The sequence below is a fragment of the Benincasa hispida genome, chromosome 8 (genome assembly GCF_009727055.1).
Source record: "Benincasa hispida cultivar B227 chromosome 8, ASM972705v1, whole genome shotgun sequence".
Taxonomy (NCBI): Eukaryota; Viridiplantae; Streptophyta; class Magnoliopsida; order Cucurbitales; family Cucurbitaceae; genus Benincasa; species Benincasa hispida.
This window is the reverse complement of record NC_052356.1, coordinates 27,416,355-27,433,137: the sequence shown is the minus strand read 5'-3', so window position 1 is coordinate 27,433,137 and position 16,783 is coordinate 27,416,355.

Genomic DNA, 16,783 nt, shown 5'->3' with positions numbered 1-16,783 from the left:
TACATGGTCTTGGTGACATTACGGATAAGGCCCGCTTTGTTGAGGTTTGCAAGTGCTGTAAACTACTACAGATGGTAGATCCTAACCATTCATGTGGAGATGTATGAGAAGGGGTGTCCTATACAAAGAGTTTGTATAAGATCAGACAACAAGATGACTAGACTCTGTATATAACGTCGTTGATACTAGAGACTTATAGCTTACCTAAACAACCACAGGTGACACAACCTCAATCCTAAGTGTTTTGGGAACTCTTGCCTTTGAGGGCGGTCTTTTGATTAGTATGGGTGAGAGTGGACAGATTGCCAACTCAACATGCCTACCTTTTCGGGGACTTTTCTGATCTAGGAGCTGGGAATTCAATCAACAAGATGGAATTTACTCCTTTCCTAAAGCAAGGATAAGTAGAAAGATTGCTCTCTTAAGGGCTGATTCTGAGACTTGAACATAGTGGCCACAACTTCTCTTTGGAAGAGACGACTCAGTCATAGTACGATTATGATTTATGTTCATTAGAGGGATCAGTAATACTTAAGGAGTTAAATGTAACTACAAGGGCATAACTGTTATTGGTCAAGTTGTACTTACGAGCGATCTGTGAAGGGTTGTTGCACTGCTGATTGGTTAAGATGGACACATAATATATCTGTGGTAAAGAGAGTTCAGCTGTCAGTCTTTAGTGGAGTACCTGGCAGTTAACAGATGGTGGATCCCGTGACGAAAGAGTTTGGTCAGTTATTCACGTACCGTTAGAGCTTCAAGCTACAGGTCCATAAGGTCCCCTTGGTAACTTAATGGGTTCATTTGAGGATCAGTTCTTAGTGTTGATTTGAAATGTTCAAATTGACAAGAGGTAATTCAATTATATATGATATGATCGGTATGATGTATGAGATACATCTAGTGGAGGATTAATGTAAATGAGATTTACATTAAGTACCATGGAAAACAAAAAGAACTATGGTTTATATGTTTCATGAGATGAAAGATTAAAACTATAGGTTATAAATATAGTATAATAAGTTGATTATCATTTATATTTATAACAATATTAATTATTGAATAATTAAATATTTTTCTCTAATAACCAATTGAGTGGAAGGTTATTGGTGGTTTTATGGTAACCATGAGATAAAAGGAAAATTGTTTTCCTAATTTTAGTAAGGTTAATGTTGAAAAAATTGATTTTGAGATTTTCTCTCTCGGAAAAGAATCTCATGGAAGTTGTCAAGTAAATAGGATTTACTAAGCGACAACTTGGAGCAAGCTAAACGATCGTGTAGTGTTTGTAGGCGACGGACACGCAGCTAAGTGATGAGCTAAACGATCGCTTAGCTTTTGTTAGATGATCACTTAACTTTTGCTAAACAATTGGGCATCGACCTATACGATAGGTCCAGCCTTCTCTCACTTGCTCAATCGTTTACAAAATTGTTGTTTCCTCCGTCTTCTGCCTCAAACCAAGTCCATACAAAGCCCACCCTCTGGATTCTCACACCGAGAATACCAAAGTAGCCTTCTTGGTGGTGTCATACTCAACTCAACACGTCGAGGTTCTGTGGAGGCTATTCATGTTGTTGAGGTGTTCATGATCGAGGCGATTGCTGAGTTCGAGTGTGTGGTGTTCGTGCTGTGTAGCGGTCGTGTTGGACGAGCGCTCGAGGTTGCTATGTTCGAGCGTTCGTGATCAAGGAGCTTGGTGATGAGTCTACAAATGTGTGTAGAATTCCTTCTTGATCATTGTTTCATGCTGTAATTTCTGTAATGAATGCATAACCGTTAGTTTCTGTTTATGACTGTAATTTGTAAAGTTCATATATGATTGTAATTTCGAATGATCTTTCTGCTGCTCATGGAAATCCTCATGATCTATTTGCTTCAATTGGTATCAGAGCCATGTTGTTTTGATATTCTAAATTACAAGTCTGTTTTGAACTTCATTTTACATTCTCGGTGGGTTTCTACATATGTATTTAATTGTTAAGTGCATTTGTGGATGGATTTGATGAATGTTTCGGGTTTCATTGCCTTTAGTTAAAGCTTTCTTCAATTACAAAGTGTTAATTTATAAGGGCCCTTGTGTTTTTTGGGCATAATTAACTTGCAATCGAGTCTGTAATTCAAAGAGTTTGAGTTAGTCGAGTCGTTCGTGATGAAGTTTCAAAGCATGGATATGCGGTTCTCAACGAAGAGGAAGACCAAGCGTTGGTCGTATCATGTAGCCTAAGGTAAATGATCGTTGGGATTTATCTAAGCGATCGTGTAGATTTTTCTATATGATCGTGTAGTATTTACTAAACGATCATTTAGCTAATACTAAGCGATCGAGTAAACCTTTACTTTATCGCATAGCGTTGGTTGCCCGATCGCATAGGCGCTGAAGGTAGACGATCGTAGTGGGAGCATGTGATGCTCATCGTTTAGTAAAAGGCGCGCACTAGACGATCGTGTAGTTAGCAAGCCTCATCGCTTAATTACTACCTACATGATCGCATGTATACGATACAGAGGCATTAGTTAAGTGATTGTTTAAGTGATGGTGTTTTTCCGCATCATAGTCATTTAGAGATCGTGGAAGGTGTGTGTTGTGCGGAGCATGCTAAGCGATCGCATACCTCAAGCTTCATCGCTTAGTAAAAGGTACACGTGTTGGGATTGGTATCTTAATTCTCCCTGAGTCTCGTTGTTTGTAATGATACACATTGTTTGATAAATAAAATAAATGTTATTTCATTTTGGCATTTACTCATATCCAATAAATAAAGCTCCTTGGTTATCTTATGTGAACTTAAGCATGTATATGTGATATACAAATGGATCATGCCTTAAGCGATAACCTAAATAGGTCTGTAGTATAAGGATTAAGGTTGGATCAGATGACACTACGGATACGACCCGCTTTGTAGAGGTTTGCAAGTGTTGTAAACTACTATAGATGGTAGATCCTGACCATTCATGTGGAGACGTGCGAGCGGGGGTCTCCTATACAAAAAGTTTGTATAAGACCGGACCATGAGATGATTAGACTTTGTATATAATGCCGTTGATACTATAGACTTACATCTCACCTAAACGACCATAGGTGACACGACCTCAATCCTAAGTGTTTTGGGAACTCCTGTCTTTGAGGGCAGACTGTTGATTAGTATGGGTGAGAGTGGCAAGATTGTCAACTCAACATGCCTACCTTTTCGGGGACTTGTCTGATTTTAGAGCTGGGAACTCAATCCACATGGAATTCACTCCTTTCCTGAAGCAGGGATAAGTAGAGAGATTGCTCCCTTAAGAGCTTATTCCAGGGCTTAAACATAGTGGCCACAGCTTCTCTTTGGAAGAGAGAACTCAGTAATAGTAGAACTATGACTTATGTTCATTAGAGGGATCAGTGGTACTTAAGGAGTTAGATGTAACTATCGGGGCATAACGGTTATTGGCCCAACTGTACTTATGAACGATCTGTGAAGGGTGAGAGTTCAACTGTCGATATTTAGTGGAGTGCCTGGCAGTTAACGGATGGTGGATCCCGTGACTAAATAGTTTAGTCAGTTATTCACGTACCGTTGGAGCTTCAAGCTATAGGTCCATAAGGTCCCCTTGGTAGCTCAATGGATTCATTTGAGGATCAGTTCTTAGTGTTGATTTGAAATGTTCAAATTGACAAGAGGTAATTCAATTATATATGATATGATCGATATGATGTATGAGATATATCTAGTGGAGGATTAATGTAAATGAGATTTACATTAAGTACCATGGAAAACAAAAAGAACTATGGTTTATATGTTTCATGAGATGAAATATTAAAACTATAGGTTATTAATATAGTATGATAAGTTGGTTATCATTTATATTTATAATAATATTAATGATTGGATAAATAAATATTTTTCTCTAATAACCAATTGAGTGGGAGGTTATTGGTGGTTTCATGGTAACCGTGAGATAAAAGGAAAATTGTTTTCCTAATTTTAGTAAGTTTTTTGGCAAAACTTGTTTTTAAGATTTTCTCTCTTGGAAAAGAATCTCACGGAAGTTGACAAGTAAATAGGATTTACTAAGTGACAACTTGGACCAAGGTAAACGATCGTGTAGTGTTTGTAAGCGATAGACACGGAACTAAGCGATGAGCTAAACGATCGATTAGCTTTTGCTAGAAGATCGCTTAGCTTTTGCTAGAAGATCGCTTAGCTTTTGCTAAATGATTGGGCATCAACCTATACGATAGGTTCATTATTCTCCCACTTGCTTAATCGTTTACACAATTGTTTATTCCTCCGTCTTTTTCCTTAAACCAAGTTCACATAGAGCCCACCCTTTGGATTCTCACATCAAGAATACAAAGGTAGCCTTCGTGGTGGTGTCATACTTAACTCCACACCGTCGAGGTTCTGTGGAGGCCATTCGTGCTGTTGGGGTGTTCGTGACCGAGGCGATTGGTGAGATCGAGTGCGCTGTGTCCGTGCTATGTCTGTCTCTTATACACATCTAGATGTGTATAAGAGACAGATCACAGGGTGCTTAGTACACGATGGATGGTTGGAGAAGCGATGCTTTGAAAAGTGGTTCAAGACCCAGTTCTCCTGTTTGAATCGGAGACTCCTTGGTTTTGTAATTGTTAGCTTTAATTTTGTGATTTTAAGGAAATTTCACCCGGTTCATCAACATTTATTTATTATACATGTTATGTATGGTGCTTATATGCCAAAGTTTTTTACATATAGTTTAAAACCCACCTTAGGTTGTGCAATTATTCATGCATCATGAATTATAAATGTTATAATCGAGCATGAAGAAATTACTTGAAAGCATTTGCATGCATCATGAAATATAAAAGTTATTTGCATGCAGTGAGCATTATCATGCATCATCCTTTTACTATAAATGTTATAGTCTAAGGGTAAATGGAAGCATGTTTTTCTTGTTTCATTGTTGTTTTGTATAAGTGTTATATAAAAGAAGTAGCAATGAATGGATAATGTATTAAGCATGACACTTAGGCTGTATATAATCATTATGAATGCCTTGCATGTGTTAGCTTAGCATTATGGTGTTGGTTTCCGTTTATAAGTGTTATAAAGGAAATTAGACCTAAAATCAATAAGAAAAAGTTGCATGCGGATTTAGGGTGAACTCAAGATTTTTAAAAGGGTTTTAAAATTGTATTAAGATAGAACTTTCAAGTGGTTTTAAAGAGTTTAGTAACCTAGATTTATCTTTTAAAATCGGTTTAATAGGATTAAATTGGTTGGCATAAAAGATTAAATTTGTTTTAAATCTATCTATAAGGGACCTTTTGTCTAAGGCAGGTTCTGGCTAGGCTGGGGTCCTTAGCCGTGTTTTTTCTAAGTAAGCTAAACCCTAGGTTATAAAATACTCAGTGGAAGGAAGAGATGTATCTGATATATCTATGATTCCACTCACATTTCTTCCTGTATGTTCACATCGTAAGATTCATGATTGACCTCGTGGTGCCCTGGGAGCATCCCCCTTCGGATGGTGTTTGCATGAGTCAATATCAAGGTGGAAGAATAGAATGTTTATCGTAAGTGGGTGAAGGGTGTGTGTCAACATGTCCTATGGTCTCTATCATTAGTTCACACCGTGAGATTATTTTGTACTCCCTCGTGGTGCCCTGGGAGTGTCCCCCTTCGAATGAGTTTTGTGCAGTTGGTCAAGATCAAGATGAACTCTAGAAATGGATAGGGTCGCTTTAGGTTTTGCCCCAATCAGATTTTTTCCCTTCAGCATGGTAAGATCTATTGGGTGTAAGTGGATCTATAAGCAAAAGAGAGGTGTAGATGGAAAGGTGCAAACCATTAAGGCTAGACTCATGGCAAAGTGTTATACCCAGGTTGAGGGAGTTGACTATAAGGAAACTTTCTCACCTGTTGTCATGCTCAAGTCTATCCGGATTCTCCTGTCCATAGCCACGTTTTATGATTATGAAATATGGCAAATGGACGTTAAGACTGTCTTTCTTAATGGTAATCTTGAGAAGACCATCTATATGACTCAACCATAGGGGTTCATAGTTCCAGATCAAGAGTAAAGAGTGCGAGAGCTTAATAGGTCCATTTATGGGCTGAAACAAGTATCTAGATCTTGGAACATCAGAGTTGACATTGCTGTCAAGTCGTTTGGCTTTAATCAGAAGGTTGATGGGCCTTGTGTATACAAAAAGATCATCAACAGCTCAGTAGCTTTCTTGGTACTATATGTGGATGATATTCTCCTTATTGGGAATGATATAGGGCATCTGACTAAAATTAAGAAATGGCTAGCTACCCAGTTCCGAATGAAAGATTTGGGTGAGGCACAGTACGTTCTAAGGATCTAGATTATTCGAGATCGTAAGAACAAACGGTTAGCCATGTCTCAAGCATCGTACATTGATCAAATGTTGATCATGTATCAGATGCAGGATTCCAAGAGGGGTTTGTTACCCTTCAAGCATGGAATCATTTTGTCTAAGGATCAATGTCCTAAGACACCTCAAGAGGTTGAAGAAATGAGACGAATTCCTTATGCTTCTACTATAGGAAGCTTGATGTATACAATGTTGTGTACCAGACTCGACATTTGCTATGCAATAGGGATTGTCAGTCGGTATCAGTCCAATCCAAGATTTGATCATTGGACGGCGGTCAAGACGATCCTCAAGTATCTTCGGAGAACGAGGGACTACATTTTCATGTATGGAGATAAGGATCAGATCCTTACAGGATATACAAACTCTAACTTTTAGACCGATTGAAATTCTCGCAAATCGACATTAGGATCAGTGTTCACTCTGAATGGAGGGGCTGTAGTCTGGTAAAGCATCAAACAAGGATGAATCGCAGACTCCACTATGGAATCTGAATACGTAGCTGCTTGTGAAGCAACTAAGGAGGCTATTTTGCTGAGGAAATTCCTTTCAGATTTGAAAGTTGTTCCAAATATGGATCTCCCTATCACTCTGTATTGTGATAACAGCGGCGCTGTTGCAAATTCGAAGGAGCCTCGGAGTCATTGTCGGGATAAGCACATTGAACGAAAATATCACTTTATCAGGGAGATTATGCATTATGGTGATGTGATAGTCACGAAGATCACATCAGAGCACAACGTTGTTGATCCCTTTACAAAGGCCCTCACAACTAAAGTGTTCGAGGGTCACCTGGAGAATCTGGGTCTGGGGGACATGCGGCATCTTGTCTAGGGCAAGTGGGAGATGATACTGGGGTATGCCCTAGTTTAATGTAGATTGTACATATTCTATATTAGTACATTAGTATCTCGAGTCATTAGGACAAGTGGGAGATTGTTGGGATTGATGTCCTACTCCCGGAGTCTCGTTGTTTGTAATGATACACATTGTTTGATAAATAAAATAATTGTTATTTCATTCTGGCATTTACTCATATCCAATAAACAAAGATCTTTGGTTATCTTATGTGAACTTAAGCATGTATATGTGATATATAAGTGTATCATGCCTTAAGTGATAACCTAAATAGGTCTGTAGTATAAGGATTAAGGTTGGATACCTGATCTTGGTGACACTCCGGATACGGCCCGCTTTGTAGAGGTTTGCAAGTGTTATAAACTACTACAGATGGTAGATCCTGACCATTCATGTGGAAACGTGCGAGCGGGGGTGTCCTATACAAAGAGTTTGTATAAGACCGGACCATGAGATGACTAGACATTGTATATAATGTCGTTGATACTAGAGACTTACATCTCACCTACCTCAATCCTGATGTTTTGGGAACTCTGCCTGTCCTTTGATTAGTATGGGTGAAAGTGGCCAGATTGCCAACTCAACATGTCTACCTTTTTGGGGACTTGTCTGATCTGGGAGCTGGGAGCTCAATCCACAAGATGGAATTCACTCCTTTCCCGAAGCAGGGATAAGTAGAGAGATTGCTCCTTTAAGGGTCGATTCCGGGACTTGAACATAGTGGCCACAACTTCCCTTTGGAAGAAAGAACTCAATCATAGTAGGACTATGATTTATGTCCATTAGAGGGATCAGTGGTACTTAAAAAGTTAGTTGTATGAAGTAGATTTGTGGTGGAAAAAATTGAAGAAGTGAGAGGAATCAGCAAGAGGCGAGAGGAAGAAATGAGATCCATGTTCTCTCCTCAATCCATCGATAATGTTCATGGGTTGAGAGTAAAAAATTTCATAACACACTCACGTCAGCAGAAGACCAATTTTCATTTGATTTCAAGTTGTAGGCCAAATTTCATTCGTAGCCTAGTAACAAGTCATCCGTTTGAAAATCCCACGAAACTTCTTAGTTAATTGACATTTTTTACTCCTTCCAACTTTAATTTTGGAAAAATTGACACTTTTTTAAAAATTTATCTTTTACACCCATTGATGATTAAAGTGATGTAAGCAAAGAAAACTTAACGTGTTTAATTACTTTTCTACCCTTCCCACCTTATTAAATCCAACCAAACTCTTACTATCAACCACTAATCAAATGTTTTAACTTCAACATCCATTTTCCGATTTTTGGGTTTTCAATTTTTCATAATTCATGTCATACTTTTCATATTTAATTGAAAACTATTTTTAAAACTAGATATTCACTATTCAGAATAAAAATACTTAAAAGTTAAAAATTTAAATTTAAATAGGAAATGTAATCTAAATTCTAAATCTTATATTATAAGGAGATTTCCCTTTTTTGGTATACATGAGAGAAAAAAGAGATTTTTTAATGATCTTTAAAGTAGCTTTAATTATCTTCTAAAACAATGTAATTTTAATTATATTTTGATATTTTTTTTAACTTTATGTGCAATAAATATTGCAGATATCTAGGAAACTTTTCATTTTCCACCTTCTAGTCTCTCGTTCTTCTACTCTCATTCTTCTTCATCTTCTTCAAAATGCTTCCTCTACAACTTCCTCTTTCCAATTTTCTTTCTAATTGCCGGCAAGATAGAGAAAAGAAGATCAACAATTTTTCTCCTCCATTACTCACTTTTTCCTGCCATTTTCAATGCCAAATTTTGGATGCATTTTATTACGACTCTATAAATGTTCTTGCAAAAGAAAATGTAAAAAAATAAAATTATTTCATCGAAACCCAGTCAGGGGCCTCGAACAATTGATTTCTACGCTTTCGGAAAAAAATCTCTCTAATCATCCCTTCGTAGGTTAACTACTCAGTTGGGCTATCTCCAAATTAACCTAATCTATTTTTAGCCTAGTGGTAGTCCTACATTATTTAATTAATTAATGTAACTCTTGAGTTTTTCATTCTAATACTCTTTATTTAATAAATTGGATTTGTTTTAAAGTTTTTTTAAATGAAAATGGAAAAAAAAAATCTCATAAAATTAAAAAGAAAAAAATGGTTAATTGATAGATTTGACTCCTCAAATAAAGCAAATTAGTTAATTATCTTCTACCTTTTAGTCTATAAAAAAAAATGTTCCCCTTACACAAACTAGTTGTAATTTAATATAGAAAATCTTATAAAATTGAAAAGAACAAAAATGGTTGACCGATAGATTTAACTCCTCAAATCAAGAAAATTAGTTAATTTTAAAATATTATCATTTAAGATTCAACAAAAATTAGGGAAAAGAACGATATTTGAAAAAAAGAAAAAAGAAATGCTTTTTGGATAGGTAAAAAAAGTAGTATGTCTACGTATTATTTAGTGTAGAACTATTGCCATTTTGCAGTTTGGCTAGCATGCAGCTAACATGCTTTAATGCTAGCAACCACTTCCTTATTGTTAGTAGCCAACCATTCAAATTTTCAGTGAATTGTAATAAAAAAAGAAAGAAAGAAAAACTTTTTCCTCGGATATTTCTAAAGCTTTTTCCGTTGATATTTCTTCTTCCCCTTCGAATTCTAACCCTACATATTAATTAGTGTAAAAGTATTGCTAGTTGAAAAATTGGCTAGCATGCAGGTAGCATTTCTTTAATGTTGGCGACTATTTCCTTATTGCTAGCAACCAACCATTCAAATCTCTAGAAAATGTAAGAAAGAAAGAAAAACATTTTTCGTTGACGTTTTTTCTTCCCCTTTGAATTCCAAACCCTTCTTCTTCATTCTTTTCTTCTTCTTTAATGCTTCCCCTGTAAACTATGAATTCTTTTCCAGCCAGGTATGAGACCAGGGAAAAAACCAATAGCTAATCCCGATTTTGCGTCTCCCATTACCTAGCCACCCCACACCATTGGGCCATCCTCCCCTTCCTAGTTTACAACCGCACCCAACTGGATAAGGGATCGGGGTGAAACCCAATAGCTAATGTCTCAATCTCACGTCTCCCCTTACCTAACAACCCACCCTTGGGCCACCCTCCCCTTCCCAGCTCACAACCTCGTCCAGTTGGGTATGAGACCAGTCACTACCCGACCAGGGTCTTGACTAAGGCCCAAAACATAATTAAACTTTCATGGTCCAAGGTAAAGATGCATGCCCCATCCTATATGCCCGGGTTTACCCCCATGGTCTTAACTAGGGCAAAAAATAGAATTCAATTCCTCAGTCCAAGGTAAAGATACCCACCCAGTTTTTCATCCATTCCCGATGCACCCCTAATCCCCTGTGAAGTATACTCGTATTGGGGTTGATGCCCTAAAGTCTCGTGTCCTGTAGTTTGTAAACAGTTTGTACGAATGCTTGTGTTGTATAATATATGATATTTACTTCACATCCTTTTTTTGCTCAGTTGTATGTTTTATTTGCTTTACCACAAAGCAATAAACATAAAATCCCTGGTTATCTGTATGTAACTTAAGCATATATGTGGTGATATACAAGTGGATCATGTCTTGAGTGATAGCCAAAATGGTTTGTAGTATATGGATTTAGGAGAGAAACCTTATCCTGGTAACGCTACGGATGCAGTTCGCTTTGTGGAATGGTCACAAGTGTTGTGACTTGTCACAGATGGTCTGATCCTGATCATTCATGTAAGGAACATGCGAGCAGGGGTATCCTATACAAAAAGTTTGTATAAGACCTAACCACAAAGTGTTAACGTCTCATTATATAACACCATTCATGACAAAGACTTTATTTCACTAGGATGACCATAGGTAACATGACCTCAATCCTGAGTGAGTTGGGAACTCCTGCCATTGAGGGCGGTGCTTTGATTTGTATGGGTGCGAGTGGCCAGGTCGCCGATTCAAACCTACCATTTTGGGGATTCGTCTGATTTGGGAGCTCGGAACTCAGCTACACAAGATGGAATTCACTTCTTCCTAGATAGCTCCCTTAAAGGCTAATTCCAGGGCTTGAACAATGTGGTATCACACACCTTCTCTTGGCCCAAGAGGTGTTCACACATATTTGGACTATATTGTATTGTTCATTAGAGGAATCAATGATACTTAAGGAGTGAGATGTAACTACAGGGGAAAAACAGTAAATGAGCCCAACTGTACTTACGAGCATCTATGAAGGGTCATCATTCTCATGATTGGTTATATTCGATGGACACAAAAATATATCTGTGGTAAGAAGAGTTCAGTTGTTGGTCTTTAGTAGAATACCCGACAGTTAACGGATAGTGGATCTCGTGTCTAAAGAGTTTAGTCAGTTATTCACGTACCATTGGAGCTTCGAGCCACAGGTCCATTAGGTCCCCTGGGTAGCTTGGATAAAGTCGAGAATCAGTGTTTGGGTCAGTTTGAAATGTGCAAATTGACAAGATGAAGTTCGATTATATATGATATAATTGAATAAATGTATGAGATACATTATTTTGGAGGAAATTAGATATAAATATGATTTATATCATGTGGAAGAGAAATTACAATAGTAGATATGTGATATCAAACAATAAGGTAAGAATATAATATGATTATATTTATTAATTATTAAATTGGTTAATTATATGATAATTGACCTAAAATTTCTCAGGACGTGTGTTAGTGAGAGCAGCCGCTTCGGTTATGGTAGCCGAAGAATAAAATGAAAATTAGTTTCATTTTGCAAAGGTTCAGAAAAATTGGCATCGGTGTAGAAACGTAAACGATCGCATAGTCAAGACCCTATACGATAGTCGCTCAGCGCCTAAACGATCGTTAGCTTTCCTAAATGATCACATAGTGTGCTGTGTTTCTAAACGATTGTCCACCTTTTACTATACGATAGCTTCCTTTTCTCTCCCACGTGCTTATTGTCTACACAATTACTTCTTTCTCCTACCCGTACCAAACTCACCAACGACCACACTTTGGATTTTCACTCCGAGAATACCAAGGCCTCCTTTTGGTGGTGTCGTCCCCGCTACATTCACTAGTTCGTGATTGATCGTGCTGCTGCAGCCGACGCATTTGTTGGGCGATAGAGTTCGCGTAGAGGTCTTCTGTTGCGTCTGAGTTCCAAAGCTTGAAGTGCGTCTTCAACTGGTATGAGAACTCTTTCCTTGTAATTTTATTGTTCAAAGCATGCCTTTAATTAGTGATTTTGCATAACTGTTTGTTAGAATGTATATATTGTATTCAGTCACGGTGAAATCAGAAAGATTCGAATGCACTCATGGATGCTCTTCGTTAAGAGATTTTTCAACTCGGTCAGACATCATCATTTCATAATACAAAACCCAAAAAATTTAAGCTACAAAAAACTTATTTTATGTATGAAGATTTAAAATATGCCCTAAAATCATTCTAATAGACGTCATTTTCATAAGCAATACAGAATAAATCCCAAATCAGTTTAATAGCTCATATCCCTTTGTTAGGATTGGTGTCCTAATTCTCCCAGGATCTCGTTGTTTGTAATTATACACATTGTTTTATGAATAAAATAACTGTTATTTCATCCTGGCATTTACTCATATCCAATAAACAGAGCTCCTCGTTATCTGATGTTAACTTAAGCATGTATATGTAATATACAAGTGGATCATGCCTTAAGTGATAACTTAAATAGGTCTGTAGTATAAGGATTAAGGTGGGATACCTGATCCTGGTGACACTACGGATATGACCCACTTTGTAGGGGTTTGCAAGTGTTGTAAACTACTACAGATGGTAGATCCTGACCATTCATGTGGAGACATGCGAGCAGGAGTGTCCTATACTAAGAGTTTTTATAGGACTGGACCACAAGATGACTAGACTCTGTATATAACGCCATTGATACTAGAGGCTTACATCTCAACTAAACGACCATAGGTGACACGACCTCAATCTTGAGTGTTCTGGGAACTCCTGCCTTTGAGGGCAGTTTTTTGATTAGTATAGGTTAAAGTGGCCAGATTGCCAACTCAACATGCCTACCTTTTTGGGGACTTGTCTGATTTGGGAGCTGGAAACTCAATTACACAAGATGGAATTCACTTCTTCTGCGAAGCAGGGGTAAGTAGATACATTGCTCCCTTAAGGGCTGATTCTGGGGCTTGAACATAATGGCCATAACTTCTCTTTGGAAGAAATGACTCAGTCATAGTAGGACTATGACTTATGTTCATTAGAGAATTCAGTGGTACTTAAGAAGTTAGATGTAACTACGGGGGCATAATGGTTATTGGCCGAGCTGTACTGACGAGGGATCTGTGAAAGGTTGTCGCACTGTTGATTGGTTAAGATGGACAAAAAATATATTTGTGGTAAGGAGAGTTCAACTGTCGGTCTTGAGGGGAGTGCCTGGCAGAAAACGAATGGTGGATCCCGTGACTAAAGAGTTTAGTCAGTTATTTATATACCGTTGGAGCTTCGAGCTACAAGTTCATAAGGTCCCCTTGGTAGCTCAATGGGTTCAATTCTTGGTGTTGATTTGAAATGTTCAAATTGACAAGAGGTAATTCGATTATATATGATATGATCAGTGTGGTGTATGAGATACATCTAATGGAAGACTAATGTAAATGAGATTTACATTAAGTGCCATGGAATAGAAAAAGAACTATGGTTTATATGTTTTATGAGATGAAATATTAAAACTATAGATTATAAATATATTATGGTAAGTTATTTATCATTTATATTTATATTAATATTAATTATTGGATAATTATCTCTTTTTCTCTAATAACCAATTGAGTGGGAAGTTATTAGTGGTTTCAAGGTAACCATGAGATAAAAAGAAAGACGTTTTCCTAATTTTAGGAAGAAGAAAAAGATTTGCAAAAATGTTGCTTTGAGATTTCCAATCTCGGAAAATACTTACGAAATTTTGTTAAGTAAATAAGATTTACTAAGCGACAGCTTGGAGTTAGCTAAACGATCGTGGAGTGTTCTTAGGCGATAGATACCCAGCTAAACAATTGCATAGCTTTTACTAGACAATCACATAGCTTTTCCTAAACGATTGGGCATCAACCTATAAGATAGGTTGTTCCATCTCCCATTTGCTCAATCTTTTACATGATTGTGGTTCCTCCCGTTTTCTGCCTCAAACCAAGTCCACATAAAACCCACCTTCTGGATTCTCGCACCGAGAATACCATGGTAACCTTCTTGGTGGTGTCATACTCAACTCGACACTGTCGAGGTTCTGTCGAGGCCGTTCGTGGTGTTCGTGACCTTGGTGATCGCTTAGTTCGAGTGCGTCGTGTTCGTGTAGTGTAGTGGTCGTGTTGGACGAATGTTTGTATGTTGTTATGTTGTAGTGATCGAGCGTTCTTGATCAAAGAACTCGAAGATGAGTCTACAAAAGTGTGTTGCTCTGGTCCTTGATTTTTTGTATAGCATGGTGCAATTTTTGTATTTCACATAACTGTTTCGTTTGTGATTGTAATTGTAAAGTTCATATACGAATGAAATTTGGAAAGATCCTTCCGCTGCTCATGGAAATCCTCGTATTTAATTTCCTTCACCCTTAACATACAAAAGATTTGATGTTTTGAAATCAAACAACCTCCTACAAGATCGAAACTCAATATTTATCGACAAAGATGAATACAAAATAAGAAACATGTATGGATTCATGATAACGATGAAAACTCAGTAAAAAATTCTAATAAAGTTTGTGAAATACTAACCAAAATTGTCAAAATAAAGGGCATAAAAGTCTTTTCATATACCTAACGAAAAGTGAGGGGTCCTAAAAAAACTTGTTTTTTTCAGTAGGGTCCTTTGAAAGGCGAATTGACATTTTTTACCCTATTGGAGTTTTTTTTTTTTTAATTGTGTACTCTTTTTGAAAAACTTGTTTTTTGACCCCTAATTTATCAACAAGGTTGCTATTCACAAAAAGTTATCTTTACCAAATTATCTCCACAACCCAAAGTTTCTCTTCTAAAAACTTATACTCCACAAAGCTGTGATTTATCAATACATGTAAAAAGGTATGTATTTCATTTTCTGTTGAATAATTCGATCATTTTTTTCATGTTAGAATTCATTCGCTTGTTTTTGTTGCGAATTAGCGATGCTTGGTTGTTTATTGTTTCTTTTTTCTAATGTGTAATTACTTCCTCATTGGTAATTATTTGATTCAATTGGTAATTATCAATAATTGAACTTAAAGATATGAACTGAGTGCCATTTGATGAGTAACTGAGAACAAGGGAGAGGGATATGGAAAGGATGAAGTAATGAAAGAGGAAGCCATTGCTAGTAGTAACGGCTTATCATGATCCATTAGTTCATATAGAATCAATAACCTAGATGCATCGAAAAACATTCTTTTCGCTAAGCGTATATAATAATATAGAGTGAATTTCAACTAAGTACCATACCTAGAAAATTAATTGATGTGTTTTATAATAATTTTCCAAAAAAATAATTAAAAAATAAAGAAGGAAATCAAATTTTTTTACAAAAGATACCTTGTTGGGCTTCATATATCAGGCTTACCAAGTTTTAATCGGGTCAAGAAGATTGGGAAGGTATTTTGCCATCCTGCCAGAGGAAAATATATGTTGGCCTAGTCTTACCTTATCGGGGTATCGACCGGGCTCGAAAGACTGGTGGTTGGTATTGGGGCATGTATGTGTTGGCCTGATCGTTACCTATCTAGGTCTTAACGACAAGACTGGGGCATGGTATCGGGGGAAGGATTACCCGATCTTACCCTAGTCGGGTTATTGATCTAATGCAATAGATTGGGGATGGGACTTTGGCCTAGTACCGGGGGAGGTAAGGGTGATTTGGTCTTACCTTGGTCGAGTATGGATTAGGTAAGTTTGAGAGCTGGCATTTTGATTTTCGGCCTGATTCAGACCTTAGCCGAGCATTGACCGAGTTTAGAGAGAGGTAAGGCTACTAATTTCCAGCCTGACCTAGATCCCAGTCAAGTGTTAATCACGTACAGAGATAGGTATGGCTATTGGTTTTGGCTTGATGCTTGCCTTGGCTGGGTATGGGATCAATTACAGACAGAAGTAGGGCTTCTATTTTTTGGCCGGTCTCAACCCACCCAGGTATTCATTGGGTTTTCTAACTTTTTCCGTTTCTTTTTTAATTTTTAATATATTGCTCATTGTAATACTATTTTATTATAAACTGTAGGGAAATGCCTCGAATTTGGATTTGTTCTGCTGGTGTTTGGAATGAAAGGGAAAAAGATTGCAATGGAAAAGAGTTGAGGGGGTTTGACATAGAGATTGGAACAATGTACAATTAATTTATGACTAAGGTTTATAAGATAAGCACTATAAATGCAGTTGAGTACAATCTTGATATAAGATGTATATTCCAATTGAGGTCCAAAGCTCCTGCATTTGTCATTTGAAATTATGAAGATCTTCACACATTACTAACATGGGAAGAGGTCTTAGTAATACCTCGTTACGTATCCATGCTTCCAAAGTTTTTGAGCAATCAAGGATTTCATCCAAAAAATTTATATGTCTGAGAAC